The sequence below is a fragment of the Ovis aries genome, chromosome 5, assembly GCF_016772045.2.
Source record: "Ovis aries strain OAR_USU_Benz2616 breed Rambouillet chromosome 5, ARS-UI_Ramb_v3.0, whole genome shotgun sequence".
NCBI classification, from domain to species: domain Eukaryota; kingdom Metazoa; phylum Chordata; class Mammalia; order Artiodactyla; family Bovidae; genus Ovis; species Ovis aries.
In genome coordinates, this window is record NC_056058.1 from 57,460,046 (window position 1) to 57,474,941 (window position 14,896).

A 14,896-nucleotide genomic window follows, 5' to 3' on the forward strand; every position below is an offset into this window, starting at 1 on the left:
TGTATCCATGGGGAGAGATGTACTCCACATCCACCCACTCCTCCATCATCTTCAGAACACTTTTTGAATAATTAAGACATGGGTGGGAAATGTGCCAACTGTGGTGGTCATGAACAGAAATGGAAAAGAGATGAGGTAAAGAGAATTATAGAAGCAGCTTTCCTTCTCAGGACTCCATTTGGAAGAGAAAGGAATGTGAAGCAAAGCCCTCTTTCTTTATGATACTAATCTTTTTTTTTTCTTTTTTCTTTAGGGAATTTGGTCCTCATATAAAATTTGTAAAGTATGGAAAATGTGATTAATGGATAACTGAGTGTTATACTTGCTTATTCTTTTCATGACTTCCGAAAATTATTTCTTTTGAAATTTGAATATGTATATTAAATAAGTAACACACATCTATGCTTTATCCAAATTTGGAACAAAATTGGAAACAAAAGAAAACTAATGGAGAACTGAGTATCACATTTATTACAAATAAACACAATACTGAAAAGGGAGGTATTCATCTCTGGGTATTGATTGTTTCAAGTCACCTTTCATTTTGCTTGGGTCTGTTATCAAATATGCTTATGAACACTCCCCTGAATCAATTTATCCCAAATTGCTGGTTTATCTGCAAAGTCAGTCCCTGTCCTGCTAATCTCACTTAAAGACATGAACAAAGCAGAAAATATTCCCCTTACACCTGAATACAATTGTTTAAGAATTTCTACCTCAAATTCATGAATGAAGCCCACCTTCAGTAGTGTAGAAAAGAAGGGAATATTAATAGAAGGAATAAATAAGAGTTAAGAGCTTTGGGGAACAAGCATGTTTTTGAGAGAAAGGGAGAAAGTGCTTATCATTTGACCCTCAGTTCAAGCATGCCTAATTCTCACGCCATCCCATCATTCATATTACACCGGTCAATAAATCCTCTTTTCTTTTTTGCTTAACCTGGTCTATAATCTGTCACTTATGGCTGAAAGATCTTAACTAATACAGTGAGGTAAAATCACTATATTTAATCTGGAGAAGTGAAAAATGAGGAGCTCTCTCCTTAGGCTTTTGTGCTCTGTTCCTAGTACCTGGTGCTGCCACTAGATGCCAGCCTCACTGTTCTAACTCACTCTGAGGAACTGAGCCAGCTGAGTTCAGAAAAAGCACATTAAGTCCCTTCATCACCGTTTCAGTACATACACAGTCCATCTCTGCTAATAGGTGAGACCTTTATCCTCTTATACCTTTCTCCCTGCTGTCTCCAGTGCCCTGTCAGTAGGGTCCATCTGGGTGGCTCTCTGGAGCTGGGGTGATAAAGTTTCAGCTCTCTTGGGTCCCTCAAAGTAAAGAGGCTCTTAAAATACTGACCTTCTCTTATTAATTTTTATCATCTTGTATAGTTGAAGACTACTGCATTATTTCATCTTTCCATCTCTATCTCACAAAAAAATAACAAAAGCAGAATCTTTTCCCCAAACAGGAGGTGGGAGGTACAACTTGTGCTGCTATAGAATAAAAAAGAGAGAAGCATAAAAATTCTTTTACTTTCCCTTCTTCAATAAAAGAGAGAGTCCACAATTATTCTAGTTTAGTAGAGAAATAAACAGGGATAGTTAGAAATCTCTGACTCATAAGTAGCTTCTCTGTAGTATGAAAATGCTGCACTGACTAGGAAACAGATATGAACAAACACATGGTACCTAAGCTCATATGAAAAATAAACTGAGAATGGAAATAACCATCTGAAGCTTTAGATGAGAATACAAGTATTCCAGAAAAGGAAGGGGAATACTTACACCTTGGTCCAGCCTTATAAGCAGAGGTAAGTACTGACAATAATTAGCCCATGTTCAGTGAGGACATGCACCATGCCAAGTACTGTCTTTTATTTACTTTGTCTCAGTGAATCCTCTCCACAGTCCTATGAGCCTGCTACCATTGTCATCCTCATTTTACAAATGAGGTAATTAAACTTAGACAAGGTATACTATGCAACCTTGTAGTTTACAAAGGAGGGTTGTAATTTAGACTCAATGACCCTGCTCCTAACCACAACCTTATGTTGTCTACAAACCCAGAAGGGACTAGAATAACAGCCTAGAAGCATTAGTGGACAAATAATGTATCAAAATAAAATTTTGTTTGCAAAATTAGAAACCTCAGTCTCCTCAAATGGGAGCCAATTTTCCTGCTTATTTTTTTCAGATGTTTAAATTACCTGATACTCACTTTGAATCAGCCTTTTAGATATAATCTGTTTTCTGATCTACAGATCTACTTATTGTCTATAAAACAGTTTAAGAATTTTTTTTTCAGATCACAGGCAAATAAAACCTATTGATTTGTATAACAAACATTTATTGGTGCCTGTACTATGCCAGATACCATTCGAGGTACTAGGCAGATAAAGCCTCTATTCTCAAGGAGTTCACATTCAGATGGCCTTGTGCAAGAGTATAGAGCTGGAGGGAGAATAGTCGTTCAGTTGCTCAGTCATGTCTCTTTGGAATCCATGAACTGCAGCATGCCAGGCTTCCCTGTCCTTCACTATCTCCTGGAGTTTGGACAAATTCATGTCCATTGAGCTGGTGATGCTATCTAACCACCTCATCCTCTGCCACCCCATCCTCCTTTCACTTTCAATCTTTCCCATTATCAGGGTCTTTTCCAATGAGTCAGCTCTTTGCATCAGGTGGCCAAAGTACTGGAGCTTCAGCTTCAGCATCAGCCCTTCCAATAAATATTCATAGCTGTTTTCCTTAGGATCAACTGATTTGATCTTGCAGTCCAAGAGACTCTCAGGAGACTTCAGAACCACAATCCAAAAACATCAATTCTTTAGTGCTTAGCACTTCTTTATGGTCCAACTCTCACATCCATACATGACTACTGGAAAAACCATAGCTTTGTGCATTCACTGTTCATAGTGATTTTGGAGACTAAGAAAATGAGATCTATCACTGCTTCAACATTTTCCCCTTCTATTCGCCATGAAATGATGGGACTGGACGCCATGATCTTCATTTTTTTCATGCTGAGTTTCAAGCCAGGTTTTTCATTCTCTTCTTTCACCTCCATCAAGAGGCTCTTCTGTTTCTCTCTGCTATTGCTAAGTCACTTCAGTCGTGTCCGACTCTGTGCGACCCCATAGATGGCAGCCCACCAGGCTCCCCCGTCCCTGGGATTCTCCAGGCAAGAACACTGGAGTGGGTTGCCATTTCCTTCTCCAACTGTTTCTCTCTACTTTCTGCCATTAGAGTGGTATCATCTGCATATCTAAGGTTGCTGATATTTCTCCTGGCAATCTTGATTCCAGCTTGTGGTTCATCTAGCCCCACATTTCACATGATGTACTCTTCATAGAAATTAAATATGCAGGGTGACAATATACAGCCTTGTTAGACTCCATTCTCAATTTGGAACCAGTCCATTGTTCCATGTCCAATTCTAACTGTTGCTTCTTTACCTGGCTACAGGTTTCTTGGAGACAAGTAAGATGTTCTGGTACTCTCATCTTTAAGAATTTTCCAGTTTGTTGTAATCCACATAGTCAAAGACTTTAGCATAGTCAGTGAAGCAAAAGTAGATATTTTTCTGGAATTTCCTTACTTGCTCTATGATCCAATGAATGTTGACATTTTGATCTCTAGTTCCTGTCTTTTCTAAGCCCAGCTCTTTAGAAAACTGTAAATCAGTTCAGAAAATAACAACATTTGTAAAAAGTGTAAACCAATTTTATTGAAAGTCACTCTGTGATAAAATCTGCATGCTCAGTTCTCATCAGTCAGTTCAGTTCAGTTGCTCAGTCATGTCCGACTGTTTGCGACCCCATGAATCACAGCACACCAGGCCTCCCTGTCCATCACCATCTCCCGGAGTTCACTCAGACTCACGTCCATCGAGTCCGTGATGCCATCCAGCCATCTCATCCTCTGTCGTCCCCTTCTTCTCCTGGCCCCAATCCCTCCAAGAATCAGAGTCTTTTCCAATGAGTCAACTCTTCGCATGAGGTGGCCAAAGTACTGGAGCTTCAGCTTTAGCATCATTCCTTCCAAAGAAATCCCAGGGCTGATCTCATCCAGAATGGACTGGTTGGATCTCTTTGCTGTCCAAGGAACTCTCAAGAGTCTTCTCCAACACCACAGTTCAAAAGCATCAATCCTTCGGTGCTCAGCCTTCTTCACAGTCCAACTCTCGCATCCATACATGACCACAGGAAAAACCATAGCCTTGACTAGACGGACCTTAGTCGGCACAGTAATGTCTCTGCTTTTGAATATACTATCTAGGTTGGTCATAACTTTTCTTCCAAGGAGTAAGCGTCTTTCAATTTCATGGCTGCAGTCACCATCTGCAGTGATTTTGGAGCCAAAAAAAATAAAGTTTGACACTGTTTCCACTGTTTCCCCATCTATTTGCCATGAAGTGATGGGACCAGATGCCATGATCTTCGTTTTCTAAATGTTGAGCTTTAAGCCAACTTTTTCGCTCTCCTCTTTCACTTTAATCAAGAGGCTTTTTAGTTCCTCTTCACTTTCTGCCATAAGGGTAGTGTCATCTGCATATCTGAGGTTATTGATATTTCTCCTGGCAATCTTGATTCCAGCTTGTGTTTCTTCCAGTCCAGCATTTCTCATGATGTACTCTGCATATAAGTTAAATAAGCAGGGTCACAATATACAGCCTTGATGTACTTCTTTTCCTATTTGGAACCAGTCTGTTGTTCCATGTCCAGTTCTAACTGTTGCTTCCTGACCTGCATACAGATTTCTCAAGAGGCAGGTCAGGTGGTCTGGTATTCCCATGTCTTTCAGAATTTTCCACAGTTTATTGTGATCCACACAGTCAAAGGCTTTGGCAGAGTCAATAAAGCAGAAATAGATGTTTTTCTGGAACTCTCTTGCTGTTTCCATGATCCAGCGGATGTTGGCAATTTGATCTCTGGTTCCTCTGCCTTTTCTAAAACCAGCTTGAACATCAGGGAGTTCATGGTTCACATATTGCTGAAGCCTGGCTTGGAGAATTTTGAGCATTACTTTACTAGCATGTGAGATGAGTGCAACTGTGCAATCAGTTCTTATAGGATATTCATTTTTTTGAATGTCTTGTCATTTTCATGACCCAACTACAATATTTGTGCAAATGATTCCTTGTGCTTTTCCATGACCTGAGCTTCAGTCCCTCCTCTCCAATCTCCTGCTAGACCCTGTATCTGAATTTTCTATCATCATCTTACAATCTAAAGGTCCAAATTCAACCAAGCACCTTGCCACACAAGCCAACTCCTCTTCCTGCTGGCCCAGTTTTAGTCCAAGGAGATTTATTTTGTTATGAGGCTCAAAAATGCTATTCTTCCTTTATCTCCCTAGTGACTCCACCTTTAGCCATAAAGTCACCAAACTCTCAAGTGAAGTTCTTTAACCACTTTTATCTAAAGACCAATTATTTTTTAACATTCAACCCTTCAAAGATCAATAATTTTATAAAATGCAAAATCCATTACTAGAAAATAAAAAGATAAAAATTTCTCAAAACAGTCAGCATTATTTCTCAAAACAATAGTCAACATTAAATTCACATATAAAATTAATTTTAATAAATTAAGTAAATGCAAATACAGCATAAAAAAGAGAAAAAAATTAGAACACTGTACTTGTTTTTGAAATTGAACAAATAGGTCATTAATATAGTTAATTGCTATTTTTTCACTCACAATGTATTGTTTTTGCAATTATAATTGAGCAAAATAGCAATTCCCAGTAAGAAACACCTATTTGATTATTTTGAAAGAATTGTGTTCTTGTAGTTTTATAGGTTTTAATATGCCCCTTGCTAGTTAACTCATCTAATCTTGTCTCCAGAGGATAAAGCTGCCTCAGAGGATAATGTATGTTTAAAACTTTTTCTGTTTTGTTGTTTTACTTAAATAAAAAACAACCTAAACAATATTTACTTAAGTTTTTTTAGAAGCTATTTAAAGCAATTTCAACAAAGCTCAGGATATTCACTCTTAACTTTTATAGGATATAAAGGAAGTGATGTTGTATTTTTAATTTTTCATCAGTAACCAGTTCCAAAATGAGCTGTGTAAAATTAAAGTTAAATTGAAATTAGATCTGAAAGAAACAGATCTGGATCCACTTCATGTGTAAGTTTCCCATGCATGAAAGAAATAGATCTGGATCCATTCTATGCATGAAACAGAATCCAACAACATACTAAAAAGATCATACATCATGACCAAGTGGGCTTTATCCCAGGGATGCCAGGATTTTTCAACATTTGAAAATCAATCAATGTGATATACCACATTAACAAACTGAAAGATTAAAAACCATACAATTATCTCAATAGATGCAGAGAAAGCCTTTAACAAAATTCAATAGCTATTTATGATAAAAACCCTCCAGAAAGCAGGCATAGAAGGAACATACCTCGACATAATAAAAGCCGTATATGATAAACCCACAGAAAACATTATTCTCAATGGAGAAAAACTGAAAGCATTCCCCCTAAAGTCAGGAACAAGACAGGGGTTCCCACTCTCACCACTATTATTCAACATAGTTTTGGAAGTTTTAGCCACAGCAATGAGAGAAGAAAAAGAAATAAGAGAAATCCAGATTAGAATAGAAAAAGTAAAACTCTCACTGTTTGCAGATGATATGATCCTCTAAATATAAAACCCTAAAGACACCACTAGAAAAATGCTAGAGCTAATCAATGAATACAGTAAAGTTGCAGGATATAAAATTAACATACAGAAATCCCTTGCATTCCTATACACTAACAATGGGAAAACAGAACGAGAAATTAAGGAAACAATTCCATTCACCATTGTGAGGAAAAGAATAAAATACTTAGCAATAAATCTACCTAAAGAAACAAAAGACCTATATGTAGAAAACTAGAAAACATTGGTGAAATAAATAAAAAATGACACAAATAGATGGAGAAATATACCATGTTCATGGTCAGAAGAATAAATATAATGAAAATGAGTATACTACCCAAAGCAATCTATAGATTCAATGCAATTCCTATCAAGCTACCAACAATATTTTTCACAGAACTAGAAAAAATAATTTCACAATTTGTATGGAAATATAAAAAAACCTCAAACAGCCAAAGCAATCTTGAGAAAGAAGAGTGGAACTGGAGGAATCAACCTGCCTGACTTCAGACTTTACTAACAAAGTTACAGTCATCAAGACAGTATGGTATTGGCACAAAGACCAAAATATAGATCAATGGAACAAAATGGAAAGCCCAGAGATAAGTCTATGCACCTATGGACACCTTACCTTTGACAAAGAAAGCAAGAATATACAATGGAATAAAGACAATCTCTTTAACAAGTGGTGCTGAGATAACTGGTCAACCACCTGTAAAAGAATGAAACTAGAACACTTTCTAACACCATACACAAAAATAAACTCAAAATGGGTTACAGATCTAAATGTAAGACCAGAAACTATAAAACTCTTAGAGGAAAACATAGGAAAAACACTCTCTGACAAAAATCACAGCAAGATCCTCTATGACCCGCCTCCCAGAGTAGAAATAAAAGTAAAAATAAACAAATGGGACCTAATTAAACTTAAAAGCTTTTACACAATAAAGGAAGCTATAAGCAAGGTGAAAAGACAGTGTTTAGAATGGGAGAAAATAATAGCAAACAAAGCAACTGACAAATAATTTATCTCAAAAATATACAAGCAGATCATGCAGCTCAATACCAGAAAAATAAATGACCCAATCAAAAAATGGGCCAAAGAACTAAACAGAAATTTCTCCAAAGAAGACATATAGATGGCTAACAAACACATGAGAAGATGCTCAGCATCACTCATTATCAGAGAAATGCAAATCAAAACCACAATGAGGTACCATCTCAAGCAAGTCAGAATGGCTGCTATCAAAAAGTCTACAAACAATAAATGCTGGAGAGGGTGTGGGAAAAAAGGGAACCCTCTTACACCATTGGTGAGAATGCAAACTAACATAGCCACTATGGATCACAGTGTGGAAATTCTTTTAAAAACTGGAAATAGAACTGCCATACTGTCAGGGGACGTTCAATTTTAAGGGATCCAGTATGTTGCATTTTCCTTTTGTGCCATTTCTCAAGGACTCTGTTCCTTATCAGTTCCTGGAATACAGGAACGAGTAGAGCTGCACACAGTTCTCAGGACTGAGACCATGGGAAAGGGCACCCGCTTGGATTCTTTTGGTGACTCCCTTCAGTGACTCTCTTCAGTGACCTTGTGTTTATTAGAATATCTATTTTGTTGCAACTGGTGGAATTTCACTCTTTGTAATGGCTGAGTAATCATTTTACTGAAGATATATAAGCATGCATTTCTGCTAATAAAATGCCTTTGTTCCACTAGAAACATGGGTCCCCCGCATCCTTCTTTCTGTCTTCATTTTACAACCTACAGTAAAAGGGGTTGGGTATATAAGCCCAGTAAGTATGATTAATATATTCAGCTTGAGCAGGGAGAGCAAAAGCAAGCAAAGCAAGCACAGAGACAAAAATATTTTCTGGATTCTGAGGCATTTCCTATTGAGAAATCAGATTTTCAGCTTGATTAGTAAGGGTTTTTAATCTGTCTCCAAGGAGGGAGATCACCAGGTAGATGATGTTCAGTGCAGTGTTTTTTGGAAATCTCTAAAGCCACTATGGCTTGTATTGGAACCTCTTCTTTCTGGGGATTTTGCCTTTTCCTCTCTATCTTGGACGCTGGTAGTTCCCTGGGGGCGGATCTTTTGAAGAAGGAACTAACTGACTTCATTGGATCCATCTGGAAAAATATAAGCATATCTCTTTCTCTGTAATATTTTTCAGATTTCCATTGTTTAGTCAACCCATCTTGATACCAAATGGGAAGAGGAAGGCAGGCATCTTTCAATGTCTCGAAATGTTTTTCTGCTATTGTCAAAATATCTCCTTGTGGTAAGTTTAAAAAATTTAAAACAAATAAAACTGTATTAACAATAGTTATAGCTTTAGAAATAACTTATGTTGGAATCTAGTAAAGTCTGCTTTAGATAAGGAAGATAGTAGTGTTCCTGTGTATTCCCCTTTTTAAAATTTAAATTATTATTTCATTTGCAGTTTCAGTGCGTGATGTGTCCGTCTGACTATGTTTTGTGTCTGTGAATTATAAGGAATACCTGTAACATGTTTAATAGAAAATGATTGTAAAAATTGTTTGAAGTGTCTAGAAATATAGGCAGGGCCATTGTCTGTTTTTATAGAACTAGGAGTTTTCATTATTGTAAAGCAAGTTAACAGCTGGGTTATAATATGCCATGTAGTTTCACCTCGGAGAGGTGTGGCCCATATAAAAGAAGAATTTGTATCAAATTGAGACATGTAAGAAGGAAGAGGGAGAAAGTTCAGGGCAATGAGTTACATTCATTTGTCATAGTTCATTGGGTTGTAATCCTCGAGGACTGATACCCTGTGTAATAGGTCAAAGATGTAGGGGCCTACAAGTACAGCAATTTTTAATAATTTTTGTTGCTGTTATGGCGGTATGGAATTTTTCAAATTTGGTATAAGGAGCCAGCATTATTGTGCAATAAAGCATATTGTTTCTTGGGAGTAGCAAAAGTAATGTTTATCAGCTTGTTTATTCCATTAGTCATAGGGGCTGGGAAGGCAGGAATATGTTTGAATATGAGTAATATAAATGAAAGAACTGTGGTTTCTAATAATAGATTGCAGTTTGAAAAAAAGACGTTGAATAATAGGTTGGTTGGAGTTTATAGTGGAAGTTTCTATATTTTATAATACAAAAACTGAATATAAGGAGTCAGAGACTATATTAATGGATTATATTAATGGATTATATTAATGGATTAAGGATGTAGGTGAATAACTTGAATAAGAGCATATAATTTGTTTTGTTGAGCAGAATGAAATTTAGTATAAAAGACTTCATATTTTTTTGAGAAACCAGAATGAGGCTTTGGCATTTTTAGTCTCATCTATATAGAAAACATCAGCTTGAGGTACAGGCTGTGAGTTGACAATGTGGGAGATAATAAATTCAGTATTTTTGAAGAAATTCCAGAGCTTGTTAGAAGGATAATGAAATGAAATTTCTCCAAAATATTCCAGAAAAGTTATTTGGAAATTAGTAGAAGTTTGTAATGTGTTCTTGAATTGAGGTTTATCAATAGGTATTACAATTTTATAAGGATTGGAGCCAATTAAAGTCAGTTTTATTTCTTTTATTGATAATGATTAGAGCGATTAAATCAAGATAGGATGTAGGCGATTTTGTCCCTCTACAATGGGTATAGATCCATTTTATTGAGTGTTTCTGTTGGGCAAGAAGTCCTGTGGGAGAATGAAGAGAGGGGAGTATAAATAATTTTAGAGGCAAATTAAGTCTAATATGTGTAAGAAACTGCTTTTGCAATTTATTTTGTATTAAAATACAAAATTTATTTATTTATTTATTTTGTAAATAGAGTTTTTCTCATGTTTCTTATGAAAGTGAATGAGGGCTATTTAAATTGAGATCTCCTTTCAAAGTATAAATAGATTAGTCAGTTGATAATTAGCAATGTCTAAAGAAGATCTAATCCAATTTATATCATCTAAAAGTTTTTGAAAATCATTTAAGGTTGATAATTTATCACTGTAAATCTGTGTTAGTAATATGTTATTTATTAACAACAAATCTTAAGTAATGGTAAGGTGTAGAGGTTTGAATCTTTTTAGGGGCAATGATTAATCCAGTCTTTCAAGCATTGTTGAGCTATATTAAACATGTGTTGAGTTTCTAAAACAGATGGAGCTGACAATATATCATCCATGTAATGAATAACAAGAAAGTTAAGAAATTGTATTCTTACAGGTTTAAGGGCTTTGACTATATAGAATTGGCACATGGTGGGAGAATTTATCATTCTTTGAGGCAGTACAGTCTATTGGTACCATTTATGAGGCCTGGTGTGATGAGGATAAGGAAGAGAGAAAGCAAATATCTCTCAGTCTAGAGGGTGCAAAAGCATATTAAAAAAGCAATCTTGTAAATCTATAATAATAATATGCCAGTTTTGAGGAATAACAGTAGGTGATGGGATTTCTGGTTGTAATGTACCCATAGGTATTATAAATGCATTAACTTTTTTAAGGTCTGTTAAGAGATGGAGAAGACTCTTGAGAGTCCCTTGGACTGCAAGGAGATCCAACCAGTCCATTCTAAAGAAGATCAGTCCTGGGTGTTCTTTGGAATGAATGATGCTGAAGTTGAAACTCCAGTACTTTGGCCACCTCATGAGAAGAGTTGACTCACTGGAAAAGACTCTGATGCTGGGAGGGATTGGGGGCAGGAGGAGAAGGGGACGACAGAGGATGAGATGGCTGGATGGCATCACTGACTCAATGGACGTGAGTTTGAGTGAACTCTGGGAGTTGGTGATGGACAGGGAGGCCTGGTGTGCTGCAATTCATGGGGTCACAAAGAGTCAGACACGACCGAGTGACTGAACTGAACTGAAGAGATGCCATTTGCCAGATTTCGTTTTCATAACAAAAATGGAAGAGTTCCAAGGGGAATAAGATTTCTCAATATGTTTTAATTTCAATTGTGTATCTATAAGTTCTTTAGCAGTTTGTACATTTTCTTTTGTAAGAGGCCACTGCTCTGTCCAAATAGGCTCGTCATTTTTCCAAGTTATTTTAATAATTGCATTGTTTGTTAAATGAGCAGTGGCCCCTAAGAAAAATGTGGAATGTATATCTGAGTTTGCCATTGCATAAGTAAATCCCTTCCTATGATATTAAGGGGTCCATCTATCACATAAGGTTGTAATGTTGCAGGCTGACCTTTTGGTCCCTCACAAGGATAAATTTGAATACTTTGATAGGCTTTTGCATTTTGGTTTGAGAAACTCCTGTAATTTGGCAAGAAATTTTTTGTATAGGCCAAGATTTGGGCCATAAGTGTTTGGAAATAACAGTGATATCAAATCCAATACTGAGGAGACTAGAAAATCTTTTACCATTAATTTTGATATTTATATTTGGTCAGATATATTCAGTACCAATGGTGTCCATAAGGATTGTTTTTGATCTGTATTTTCTAATTCATTTGTCTGTATATCATTAGAGGAGTTAATAGAGATGTAAGGTAAAAGAAGTAATTGGGCAATTACTGGTGCTGGGCATATACACCAAGAAAATCAGAATTTAAAGAGACACATGTACCTCAATGTCCATCACAGCACAGTTTACCATGGCTAGGACATGGAAGCAACCTAGATGTCCATCGGCAGATGAATGGATAAGAATGCTGTGGTAAATATACACAATAGAATATTACTCGGCTATTAAAAATAACCCATTTGAATCTGTTCCAATGAGGTGGATGAAACTGGAGCTTATTATACAGAGTGAAGTAAGTCAGAAAGAAAAACACCAATACAGTATACTAGCGCATATATATGGAATTTAGAAAGATGGTAATGATGACCCTTTATGCAAGACAGCAAAAGAGTCATAAAGAACAGACTTTTGGACTCTAGGAGAGGACAAGGGTAGGATGATTTGAGAGAATAGCACTGAAATATGTATATTACCATATGTGAAATAGATCACCAGTCCAAGTTTGATGCATGAAACAGGGCACTCAAAGCCAATGCACTGGGACAACCCTGAGGGATGAGATAGGGAGGGAGGGTGATGGGGGTTCAGGATGGGGGACACATATACACCTATGACTGATTCATGTCAATGTATGGCAAAACCCACTACAATCCTGTAAAGTAATTAGCCTCCAATTAAAATAAATTAATTAATTTAAAAATTTCCTATGCATTAATATTCTTTTGACAGAAAATAAAATTTAAATTAGATACAAATATGTAAGATTTTGGTGTTAACTTTTCACAGACATTCAACACCAAATTTATCACTAGCTATTGATAATTGTTAAATCATCATATATGTCATAATAATTTGTAGATACTCTGTTCATCCAAACATCTAACTTTTGTTTTTCACCTTTGCTCATTAAAAAAAAAAAATCTTACACTCCTTCTTTGAATGGATATATTAATTAAAAATACTCAACATATCAGACAAATAAGTCTGGCTTTAATTCTAACATGTATACTATCATGTGAATTGAATCGCCAGTCTATGTCTGACGCAGGATGCAGCATGCTTGGGGCTGGTGCATGGGGATGACCCAGAAAGATGTTATGGGGAGGGGAGGTGGGAGGGGGGTTTATGTTGGGAATGCATGTAAGAATTAAAGATTTTAAAATTTAAAAATAAAAAAAAAAAATAAATAAAATTTGAGATCAAACTAGTTTCAGGTCTTGCAGAAATAGTGGGAATATATTCTGTGGTAAAATATTCAACAGATCATTTCTTTCTGATAAGTACAGAGAACAACCATGGTTAAGATCAACATCCACATTATCATATAAAAAAGACAGTAATATCCAAGTGGTAATGCATTAGCCATATACAATTCACAGTTCTTACTACATCATTAAGAACATTTAATTCAACTACTAAGAGTATTTTTCATAGTGAAACTTTCTCCATAAAGGATAGAGTGATTTATATTCTAGTGTAACCTCTTTAATCTAGAGAATCATTAAGCATGCTTTCTTATCATTAGAGGTTTAGTATCAAAAAATACAACTAGGCAAAACCTTAGACCACATTTGTTGACAATGTAATGTTTCAGAATTTTGTGTAGATTAGAATTTTTCAAATTTTAGAATTACTCTTTCATATTCTTATTCACTGCTGCTAAGTCACTCCAGTCGTGTCCAACTCTGTGTGACCCCAGAGACGGCAGCCCACCGGGCTCCGCTGTCCCTGGGATTCTCCAGGCAAGAATACTGGAGTGGGTTGCCATTTCCTTCTCCAATGCACGAAAGAGAAAAGTGAAATTGAAGTCGCTCAGTCATGTCCGACTCTTAGCGACCCCATGGACTGCAGCCCACCAGGCTCCTCCCTCCATGGATTTTCCAGGCAAGAGTACTGGGGTGGGGTGCCATTGCCTTCTCCGTCTTATTCACTACAGGTCATTATAAGATGTTGAATATATCTCCCTGTGCTATACAGTCAAATTTATATATAGTAGCTTGTATTTGCTAATTCCAAGCTACTAATCTATTCCTCCACCCAACCATTTCCCCTTTGATAACCACAGGTCTTTTTTAATGTATGTTTCTATTTTGTAAATAAGTATATTTGTATCATAGATTCATAGATTCCACATGTAAGTGATATCATATGATATTTGTTTTTCTTCGACTCGCTTCACTTACATGAAAATCTCTAGGCCTATCCATGTTGCTGCAAATGGCATAATTTCATTTGTTTTTATGAGTAATATTCCATTTCATGTATCTATATATATGAATATACATATGTATATATATATACATATGTATGAAAATTGGAAGTGTTAGTTGCTCAGTCGTGTCCAATTCTCTGTGACCCCATGGACTGTAGCCCTCCAGGCTCCCCTGTTCATGGGATTTTCCAGGCAAGAATACTGGAGTGGGTTGCCATTTCCTTCTCCAGGGGATCATCCTGACCCAGGGATCAAACCTGGGTTTCCCAAATTCTGGGCAGATTTTTTACCGTTTGAGCCACCAGGGAAGATATATATATATATAATTCTATCTTTTATATATTTATATTTTAATATTTGTATTATATATATATATATATATATATATATATATATATATATATAATCTTTATCCATTCATTTGTCAATGGACATTTAGGTTGCTTCCCTGTCTTGGCTATTGCATATAGTGCTGCAGTGAACATTGGGGTACATGTATTTTTCAAATTATGGTTTCCTCCAGATATATGCCCAAGAGCAGGATTACAGGGTCATATGGTAACTCTATTTTT

At 36.3% G+C, this 14,896-nt stretch overlaps 1 long non-coding RNA gene across 1 annotated transcript; it reads left to right on the plus strand.

Moving 5' to 3' along the window:
• Positions 1-90: 90 nt before the first annotated feature.
• LOC132659893 (uncharacterized) lies at positions 91-11,787 on the plus strand. Its single transcript, XR_009600868.1, has 2 exons — positions 91-8,941; positions 11,140-11,787. It is a non-coding gene; the product is annotated as an uncharacterized LOC132659893 (long non-coding RNA).
• Positions 11,788-14,896: the final 3,109 nt, after the last annotated feature.